Here is an 11105-nt window from a genome sequence, read left to right as displayed (position 1 = left end):
GCGCCTTGGTCTTCCTGACAGGGTTGCGGAAGGCGCTTTATAAATAAAGCTTTGATTTGATTTGATTTGACACTTTCTGAAATTAATATCGGACACGAGGCATAACTTTCTACTGTTGAGACAAAGACGGAGGCGCCAGGTGGTAAGTAACTTCTAATGCTGTAATACATGTCGTTATAATCTCTGAGGGGGTGTCTAGGGCAACTATCAAAAAAGAAAAACTAAAAAAAGCACCAAAATCAAATGGTATATTGATAGTTTTTTAAGACATGCTAAACATGGAAGGCCAACACCTAACTATGCAGGTTTCAAACAACTTCTGCACACATGGTGATGCTAGTCAACACGAGGGCCTGAATCCTTCACGCTTTACTTCGTGGGCATGTCATAGATAAGTTGTGGAGCTATATTTAAATTATTATAATTAATTATATAGATAATTACAAGCAATACCACATTTGTGCATTTAATAAAGTGAACAAAAAATAGCCAGTCACTGGTAGCTCCATAAAGAACAGCTGTTATTTTAACCTTAAACAAATTCTATTTATGTGAACTGTATGTCTATAACCATACTGTTTCAATCTTTTTCACTGCACTGTTGTTTTTACTTTTACTGTGTTATGACTGTTTTAATTTTTTTTTTTTTTAGTTGGCTCTTTTGATTCAGCAACGGCAACCAACTGTGTGGGCCTTCAGCCGTGCCAGTACCTTCTGGGATGTGACCATGCCAAACTTCACTCCGTCAGATTGGATAGCTCATTTCAGAATGTCAGAAGAGACCTTTTCATATCTTTGTTCCAAGCTCCGTCCAGCCATGCAGAAGAGGAACACCAACTTCAGAGCCTGCGTGCCACTCAGGAAAAGAGTAGCAATTACACTGTGGAAGCTTGCAACTAACAGTGAATACAGGAGCATCGGGCTTCTTTTTGGTGTCAGCACAACCTCTGTGTGCTGCTGTGTGCAGGACTTCTGTAAGGCTGTCTGTAAAATCTTGCTTGCCGAGGTTATTGCTTTTCCAACTCTGCAAAAGCTACAGGAAATGGCTGACTATTTTGAGACCAGGTGGGGGGTTCCTCAGTGTGTAGTTGCCATTGATGGTTCCCATATCCCAATAATAGCACCACAGGAATTCCACATAGACTACTTCAATAGGAAAGGTTGGCACTCCATAATCCTCCAGGGCATTGTGGATGGCAGAGGCATGTTCTGGAATGTTAATGCAGGTCAGCCAGGTAGCTTACATGAAGCCCGTGTGCTGCGATTGTCCACATTTTGGGACTTGGTTGCTCGTGGACAACTGCACCCGACTAGCACCAAGAACAGTGAGGGAATAAATGTAGGCTTTTATGTGCTCGGGGACGCTGCCTATCCTCTACAGAACTGGCTCCTAAAACCATTTTCAGAAAACGGTCGTCTCACTGCTGAACAACAGACGTACAACAGGAAAACGTCCAGAGCCAGAGTTGTGGTTGAAAATGCATTTGGGAGGCTAAAGGGTAGGTGGCGATGTCTTCTGAAGAGAAACGACAGTGATGTAGAGCTTCTTAAACACATGGTGCTGACCTGTTGTGTGCTTCCCAATATCTGTGAGAGCCATGGGGAGGAATATGTAGAATGTGACGCATCTGATGATGAACCAGTGTTTGCAAATATGCAGGAAGTTGCAGAGGAGGGCAGTAATGTGCGTGAAGCTCTGATGTGACACTTCAACTGCTGACCTCAATTTTTTTTTCTTTCCATTGACTTTGTTTATTGTTTTGACACTTTTAACTGCTGGAAGCGTGTAGTTTGAACTGAAATGTTTGTTTCTGTCATGATGGGTGGTAATTTCTTAACCCACATGAAGAATCACTCAGGGATAAGGTAAGAGATGATAATAAAATCTTTATTTTATAAAGAAAGCAAAGCGAAAACTGAGGGCGCTGATCCAAACGGGACAGGAAACGAGGCAACTCCGACTCTAAGAACGGTGAGAGTGATTAGAAACTGAGAATCAGGAGATGAATAATCATGAGAGGAACGGGCTTACTGAGTTGAGCAGGACGAGGGGCAGGAGGGAGAGGCAAGTCAGGTTGATGCAGGGAGGAGATGGTCTCTGGAGGTGATGCTGGATCCAGGAAGGCAGGTGAGCGGTGGAGAGCAGGAGGCCAGGGAAGCTGAACGACGCTTGTGATAAATCACACCTCAGGCAGGTGGAGGGAATCCAGGGCTGGTACAGACAAGAATGCAGAGCTGGGTTAGTTCAGGTAAACGAGTCTTAAAGTCAAGGCACAGATAAGGACGTGGCTAGATGTACCCAACAGTAGAGTATCAACCGGCATTGAGGTGTGGCAGCACCGCTCCTTAAATCCTCTGGCCAGGCTGATGGTAATTAGCTGCAGCAGCTGCTGCTGCTCCCCAACACACTCACCGGCAAACAATGAAGGGAAAATAGCAGCAGAAGCAGAGAGAAGGCAGAACCATGACAATACCCCCCCCCCCCCCCCCCCCCCCCTCAAGGGACGCCACCCGGCGACCCAGCCGAGGAGGAGGAGGAGGACTCAAAATCCCTGATGAGAGAGATGTCATCAATCCACGAAGCGGGAACCCACTGACGATGCTCCGGACCGTATCCCTCCCAATCCACAAGGTATTGACGACCGCGACCCCGGGGGCGAACATCCAGGATGCGCCAGACCCGGTAGCCGAGACTGCCGTCAGAGAGCCGGACAGGAGGAGGAGGCTCAGCAGGAGGGCACAGAGGACTGGACACGAAGGGCTTGACCAAGGAGACATGGAAGACCGGGTGGACCCTCATGGACGAGGGCAGGGACAGGCGCACAGAAACAGGACTGAGGACTTCAGTGATGGTGTAGGGACCGATGAACCGGGGCTGGAGCTTCCTATTGGCACCCTTAAGTTTAATGTCACGGGTTGACAACTATACCTGCTGGCCAGGAGCGTAGGCGGGGGCCGGACGGCGGCGCCGGTCAGCCAGCCGGCGGTTGCGGTGGGCAGTCCGTTGGAGAGCGGCTCTGGCCTGGTTCCAGGTGCGCCGAGTGCGACGGATGAACTGGGGAACTGAAGCTGGGGAATTGGAGTCGGAGGGGAACAGAGGTGGCTGATAACCCAGAGAGATCTCGAATGGGGACTGACCTGTGGTGGAGGAGACGTGAGAGTTGTGTGCATACTCAATCCATGCCAATTGGTCGCTCCATCCAGACGGGTTATTGGAGCAGACACATCTCAGCATGGCCTCCAGATCCTGGTTCATCCGCTCGCACTGGCCGTTTGTTTGTGGGTGGAAGCCAGAACTCAGAGCAGGTCGAGCCCCCAGATGGGCGGCAAACTCCTTCCATGCTCGAGACAGGAATTGAGGACCCCGGTCCGAGAGAATCTCCAAGGGGATCCCATGTAGATGGAAAACCTGAGAGATGAGGAGGTTGGCGGTCTCTGCAGAGGTTGGAAGGTGTTTAAGAGGGACAAGATGACAGGATTTGGAGAACCGGTCAACAATGGTGAGTATGGTATTAAAACCCCTGGAGACAGGTAACCCGGTAACAAAGTCCAATGCTATGTGGGACCAGGGGTGTGATGGAATAGGCAGGGGGCAGAGGAGACCATGAGGTGACTGGTTGCTCGACTTGTTTCGGGCACAAACCTGGCATGCGCCTATGAATTCCTTAGTGTCCCTGTAGAGAGACGGCCACCAAAACGTCCAACGGATGAGGGCAAGATTTCTACCCACGCCAGGGTGGATAGAAAACCTGGAGGTGTGGGCGCACTTAATTACTGCACTGCGAACAGAGGAGGGAACATAGGTTCGGTTAGGGGGGCCCGTACCTGGGTCAGGGTCCGTCTGCTGGGCCTCTAGAACCTTGGTGGAGATGTCCCAAGTAATAGACCCAAGGATACAGGATGGAGGGATAGTGGTGGACTCAACCTCCCTGTCCGGGGCGTATAGGCGGGATAGGGCATCAGGTTTGGTGTTCTTGGTTCCGGGTCTGTAAGAAATGAGGTAGTTAAAGCGGGAAAAGAACAGAGACCAGCGGGACTGGCGGGGATTAAGCCTCTTGCCCTCCCTCAGGTACACTAGATTCTTATGATCCGTCAAAATCAGGATGGGATGTTCCGCCCCCTCAAGCCAGTGCCGCCACTCCTCCAGCGCCAGTTTTATGGCCAGCAGTTCCCGGTCTCCTACGTCATAGTTCTTCTCGGCTGGGGATAGACGACGAGAGAAGAAAGCACACGGATGCAGGGTCTTATCGACTGGGGAGACCTGGGATAATACAGCACCTGCTCCGGTGTCAGACGCATCCACCTCCAGGGTGAATTGCAGGAGAGGATCTGGTCGGGTGAGGATGGGTGCCTGGGTGAAACGCTTCTTCAATGTCAGGAAGGCCTCTTCCGCCTCAGGAGTCCAGGAAAAAGACTTGTTAATGGAGGTGAGTTGTGTGAGAGGGGTGGCTATGGTACTGTAGTCCTTAATGAATCTGTGCTAGAAATTGGCAAAGCCCAAGAACCGTTGCAGCTGTTTTCTGGTCGTGGGTGAGGGCCATTCCTCCACAGCTCTGATCTTTTCCGGATCTGCCTTCAACTTTCTGCTCTCCAGAACAAAGCCGAGAAACTTGACGGACGAGGAGTGAAATTCACACTTCTCTGCCTTGACAAAAAGACGATTCTCTAAGAGGCATTGGAGGACTGCTTGGACACGATGGCGGTGTTCCATGGGAGATCTGGAAAAGATGAGAATGTCATCCAGATAAACAGTGACAAATTTGTTGAGGTAATCGCTTAGAACTGAGTTAATCAGGGACTGAAAGACCGCGGGAGCATTGGTTAGTCCAAAAGGCATGACCAGATATTCAAAATGCCCGAGAGGGGTCTTAAAGGCGGTCTTCCATTCGTCTCCCTCTCGGATTCGGACTAGATGATAAGCATTTCGGAGGTCGAGTTTAGTAAATATGGAGGCATCATTGACTGGGTCGAATGTGGATGACAGCAAGGGAAGTGGGTACTTGTTTTTGATGGTTATGTGGTTTAATTCCCGGTAGTCAATGCAAGGACGTAGAGATCCATCCTTCTTGGACACAAAAAAAAAATCCCGCTCCCAGGGGTGAAGTGGAAGGTCTTATTATGCCTGCAGCAAGGGATTCCGAAATGTATTGAGTCATGGCTTCATGTTCTGGTCTAGACAAGTTATACAACCTGCTGGTGGGTAGTTTGGAATCTGGGATGAGATCGATGCGCATGTCGAAGGGTCTGTGGGGTGGTAACGCCGAGGCGTGGTCCTTGCTGAAGACCTGCCGGAGGTCGTGGTATTCAGGAGGTACTCCGGACAGGTCAGGAGACTCAGGGGTCTTGGCCTTGGGGTTGAGTATAGGGATAGAGGCAGATGATAAACAGTGGGACAAACAAAAACTGCTCCAGTTACAGATACTCCCTGTTCTCCAATCAATTTGTGGATTATGCGTGGTTAACCACTCGTGGCCCAGGACAACAGGTGACTGAGGGGATGGAAACACAAAGAAGGAGATTACCTCATGGTGGTTACCGGATACCAGTAGGTTTATGGGAACTGTCTGGTGGGTGATGGTAGTCAGGGAACAACTGTCCAGGGAGGACGCACGGAGGGGCATAGAAAGAAGAACTGTGGGAATCTCCAGTTGTTGCACCACAACCTGGTCCAGTATATTGCGTTCGCACCCAGAATCCACCAAGGCAACTGCAGAGAAGGTTTTGTGATTAAAGGAGACCACACAGTTCATGGAGCACAGGGGTCTTGGGTTAGCAATGCCACCCACTAGTAACCCTGGACCTACTGGTGGGTGCGATCTTTTGGCCGAACAGGGCAGTGTGAGATCATATGACCTGCTTGACCACAATAGAGACAGAGACCAGCAGTCCTCCGCCTCAGTTTCTCCTCAGGAGGTAGCTGAGCCCTGCCCAGCTGCATAGGTTCTGTCTGCGACAGTGGTGGTGTCGGGGTCGCGGTGTGCATCTCAGGGGCAGTGATGGGAGGCAGCTGTCGGGAACTCCTACGCCGGTTCTTGAGGAGTTTTTCGATGCGAGAGGAAAGGGAGATTAGACTCTCCAGGTTCTCAGAATCTGGGCAGAAGGCTAACTGATCCTGAAGATCTTCTGATAGGGCCTGAGAAAAGGTGGCTCGGAGCGACGCGTCATCAAGTGTGGAAATGGATGCTAAAGTTCTAAATTCAATGGCAAAGTCTAGTACAGATAATCTCCCCTGACGTAAGTTCCAGATCTGCTCAAGTGGTGCTCGCTGCAGAACCACAAAGGCGGAGCTGCACCAGAAGGTGGAGCTGCACCAGAGTCAGCCCCGCCCATTCCAGAATCAGCCCCGCCCATTCTATCGGAGTCAGTCCAATTCCTTCCAGTTGTCAAGACTTTATAGCATTCTGGAACCAAAGAGGGTGTTATAGCTAAAAAATGCAAGATTGGGGAGGGAGTTGAGAAGTGAATTGAACAGTTTTTGTAAAGGTTCCATATAATTAAAAATCTAACTTTTGGAACTTTTAATCATGTTATATTGTCATTTCCTCATAAGAAACACGCCAAAGCCATTTTTGGCCTCATTCATGCATTTTCTTCCCATCTCAGCTTCAATTTGGTCTCCTCCCCCAAAGCGGGTCTGGTCTTGGTTCTCAAATCTGGATATTCTGTGAATTTTCTGACAAATTATTTCTGAAATGACTTCTACTGAGACAACGCCAGAAAAACCATACATCCCATCTACAAAGACACACCAAATAACATAATAAAATAAAACGCCCTCTAGGTTTTATCAGAAATGGTGGTGTAGTGGTGATGGTGTCAGGTTGACATGCAGTTTTGCGCAGGTTCGCCTCCCAGCAGTGGAAATATTCTATAATCTATTTTCCTCATTTCTAGCTACACTTGCCAGTACTATGTTTACAACAATTTACTGGTATGCCGTTTAACATATAATGACTAATGTGTTTTTTTTATTTATTCATTCGTTTATTTAGCCAGTGTGAGTCCATTTGTGAGCAGAGTTTCAACTAAAATGCTGTTTAGGAACGACCAAATTCAAAGAACTTGTAGAGACATAAATATTTTGCTGAAAATGAACATTACAACTAAAATATGAACAAATTAAATGTTTCAGCTGGCTGAATAGATTGTTGCCGACCCCACCGAGAATCGAACCAGCATCAGCTGAGGGGAAAGCAAAACGTAAGTCAGACGATCTTGCCACTGGACTACCAGAACCCACAGGGAGAGGGTACATGCTGTTGTACAGGACTTTTGTTAGAGCGGCTGTGGGCAGATATTCGCTACGAGAAACCTTTTTATTTCGGGATATATTCAGACTTTGTCATGTAGCAAGTTATATTTATCTTGTTTAACTGGAGCACAGAACATAGCATTAACGACTGTAAACTAGTAACAGCCGTAATTCATGTGGGTCAGGTCAGTTTGCGATAAAGTTGAAAACAAAAACGGAAGTCAGTGGGCTAGGCTGAGTTTGCGTGAATGGGCGGGGTTGACTCTGGTGCAGCTCCACCTTATGGTGCAGCTCCGCCTTTGTAGTTCTGCAGCGAGCACCCTCTCGATCTGCTTAGCTATTTCCGCAGGGTTGTCGGGAGTGTCGAAAATTTGTGTGAATTCAGACAGAAACTCAGGGAGAGGACCGAGTAAAAAACCAGGCTGGCGACTCCTAGCCTCGGCCCATAGCAATGCCTTCCCCCGTAATAATCCTACAATAAACGAAATTTTTACCGGATCGCTTGAAAAAGTGTCAGGAGATCGTTCGAACGCTAATTTACATAACAAAAAACTCCGACATTTGCCGGGCTCACCTGAGAAGGTGTCTGGTGTGGGAGAATCTGCGACCCGGAAATGACCTGGTGATGGTGGAACCGGAAGTGACGGAGCGGGTGGAGTGGAGGGATTGGATGAGGCTGTAGCACTGAGTTGAGCCCGCAGCTGGTGGTTTTCGGCGTCGAGTTGTAGTAACCGTTGATTGGTGATAGTTAACTGTTCGAGCACGGACTGAATGGATCTTTCGTGCTGGGTTAATGTGGAAACTAACACCGGAGGAAGTGATTCTGTCATGGGATCGGTAGTTTGGCCGGTTGATTCTGTCATGATGGGTGGTAATTTCTTAACCTACATGAAGAATCACTCAGGGATAAGGTAAGAGATGATAATAAAATCTTTATTTTATAAAGAAAACAAAGCGAAAACTGAAGGCGCTGATTCAAACGGGACAGGAAACGAGGCAACTCTGACTCTAAGAACGGTGAGAGTGATTAGAAACTGAGAACCAGGAGATGAATAATCATGAGAGGAACGGGCTTACTGAGTTGAGCAGGACGAGGGGCAGGAGGGAGAGGCAAGTCAGTAGTGATGTTACCTGTGACACGCAGGATTCGAAGCTTGTATCACCAAAACGAACCACCGCAGAGCAAAGCACTGTGTCGGAGCTTGATTTGTTTACTGAAAGTCACGTGACCAATGAGCAACGATGCTTCGATTCACCCTTCCACCCACGTGACTGCTTCACACGTTGTTTCAAACATTTAAAGCAGCGCAAACCGAGAGGCGCAGGTTTATGGCAAGCCAAATGAGCATTTATTCTGATGTCAGGATTTCAGCCAGAATTGTCATGAACATGTAAGCCATTTCTGTCCACTAGTTAACTAGTTAGCCATATTTGTGTCAACTAGTTAAATAGTGACAGCCTAAATGTCAACTAGTTAACTAGTAAGGCCTAAATTCTCTCTAGTTAACTAGTTAAAATGTTTCATTTCTTACTAGTTAACTAGTATTGCTCAGTGTGTTCACTAGTTAACTAGTGCGCATTTATGTCTACCACAAGTTAACTAGTGTGCACATTTTGACCCTCACTAGTTAACTAGTGAGACAAATACCTTCAAGTAGCTAACTGGTATGCATTTCTGCTTTTACTAGTTAACTAGTGAGCAGTTTTTGTGTCAACTAGTTAACTACTGAAGCCTAAATGTGGTCACTAGTGCGCATTTCTGCTGTCACTAGTTAACTAGTGGGCACATTTTCACCCTCGATATCTAACTATTTGACACAAACATGGCTAACTAGTTAACTAGTGGACAGAAATGGCTTACATGTTCATGACAATTCTGGCTGACATCCTGATATCAGAATAAATGCTCATTTGGCTTGCCATACAGGTTTGTATGACCTGAGATTGACGGTTCAGGATTCAGTATTCAGTGATTAAACACCGAGTCGCAAAAATGGATCCTGTAGCAAAAAGAGGGCGTTCTGAGATGTGGGAATGCTTCAATTTAATCTCTCCAAATAAGGCTTGAAAATGTATTTGGTCTAGTCTAGTAAATTACCTTTATAGTAGTAATACTTGGTGCATATTGTACGGCTATATCTTTTAGACCGTCTGTCATTTTCCTTTAATTAAATTAAAATCTAGTTTGGTATGATTTTTCTTCTTTTACTGGTAATTAATATAATAGTTGATGAGCTTTTCAGTTTGGTTGTACGTGTAATGTAATTTAGTATGGCCTATCCTTATGTGAATTTTCTAATCTTCATTTTATTACTCTATTTTTAAAAAAGATACATACGTTGAGCTAATTATTCCTGCCTAATAATCCAATAGAAATGTGAAAAGTAAAATATTTGAATATGTAGAGAATGTTAATATGTGTAAATTAGATATATTTCATCACGTATCCCATAAAAATAAACATTGTTTCATTTCAAGTATTCACACCAAGAAAAACAATTTTATTACATTTATTGTAATGTTCAAATTCAAGATACTTTTATTATATGATCCTGAGGAAGCTTTTTAATGCTTTATTTGTCCATAAAGTTCAATACACTATTCATTTTCAGTAGAATTGGCTGACAATACAATGAAATACAAACATTTACCAGCAGATATCCTCACAGTTTTGAAGCATCAAACCTTGAACCTTTTTTCAATACAATTGGATTGTAAAGCTTTGTTGGTTCAAAAGGCTTCACATCATCATCACTACAAGTCAGGTTGATGCAGGGAGGAGATGGTCGCTGGAGGTGATGCTGGATCCAGGAAGGCAGGTGAGCGGTGGAGAGCAGGAGGCCAGGGAAGCTGAACGACGCTTGTGATAAATCACACCTCAGGCAGGTGGAGGGAATCCAGGGCTGGTACAGACAAGAATGCAGAGCTGGGTTAGTTCAGGTAAACGAGTCTTAAAGTCAAGGCACAGATAAGGACGTGGCTAGACGTACCCAACAGTAGAGTATCAACCAGCATTGAGATGTGGCAGCACCGCTCCTTAAATCCTCTGGCCAGGCTGATGGTAATTAGCTGCAGCTGCTGCTGCTGCTCCCCAACACACTCACCTGCAAACAATGAAGGGAAAATAGCAGCAGAAGCAGAGAGAAGGCAGAACCATGACAGTTTCATTTTCAGAACTTAATAAAGTACACTATTTTACTTTTAACAAACTGTTGCACCTTTCCGTTTAACATGTATTTAAGGTGGGCTGTAATGTAATCTACATTTATTATGTAAATTTAAATTTGTGAGGTAAATTGTTTCCAATACAATTCATGCACACCTTGTTTTTCTTTGAAAATGTATTGATAAAAAGGACAAATGTGGGGTTAAAAAATTACAGGACAAATACACAGCCCCTTACTGCCTGGGTGGTGGCAGGAAGTCAGAGGAGCTGCCCATTCTTTGTGCGACCAGTCCAAGAACAGCATTTAGGGCACCCAAATGTTCAAAATATCGCTCTGCGATCTGAGATTCATGCCGTCTTGCTGCTGCAGTGTCTTGTTGCATCCAGTTAACCTGCTCCCGGCTTATGCCTTCCATTCTGTCCATCTGCCTGCTATCTGCGATCTGCAACTCATCAAATATCATCTGAGTGCATGCTTCCAATTGCCGTCTTCGGTCACCTGGAAACAACATTGGCAATTACATTTGTGTTTATATGGATAACAAAATGGCAGTTGTCCTGTGAACTTGTCAGTTTTGATTATGCACAAAGCAATTTTTAGAATGGTCAGACACTACCTGTGCGTCGAATGGTAGTGGACAGAGGTGATGAAAGTGATGAAGGATCTGGCCGAGGCGATGGTGGCAC

The 11105-nt window shown here is 46.2% G+C and overlaps 2 long non-coding RNA genes across 2 annotated transcripts; both read right to left on the bottom strand.

Moving 5' to 3' along the window:
- Positions 1-1909: 1909 nt before the first annotated feature.
- Positions 1910-2448, bottom strand: LOC139062272 (uncharacterized). The gene is made up of 3 exons (XR_011515847.1): positions 2300-2448; positions 2033-2212; positions 1910-1963 (listed from the first exon to the last, which is right to left on the bottom strand). It is a non-coding gene; the product is annotated as an uncharacterized lncRNA (long non-coding RNA).
- A 7300-nt stretch (positions 2449-9748) lies between these two features.
- On the bottom strand, positions 9749-10756 carry LOC107395906 (uncharacterized). The gene is made up of 2 exons (XR_001574244.3): positions 10243-10756; positions 9749-10155 (listed from the first exon to the last, which is right to left on the bottom strand). It is a non-coding gene; the product is annotated as an uncharacterized lncRNA (long non-coding RNA).
- Between the last annotated feature and the right edge of the window lie 349 nt (positions 10757-11105).

This window comes from Nothobranchius furzeri, chromosome 12 (assembly GCF_043380555.1).
Source record: "Nothobranchius furzeri strain GRZ-AD chromosome 12, NfurGRZ-RIMD1, whole genome shotgun sequence".
Classification (NCBI taxonomy): domain Eukaryota; kingdom Metazoa; phylum Chordata; class Actinopteri; order Cyprinodontiformes; family Nothobranchiidae; genus Nothobranchius; species Nothobranchius furzeri.
The sequence above is the reverse complement of the archived record's forward strand: the minus strand, read 5'-3'. Positions and strand labels throughout refer to the sequence as shown.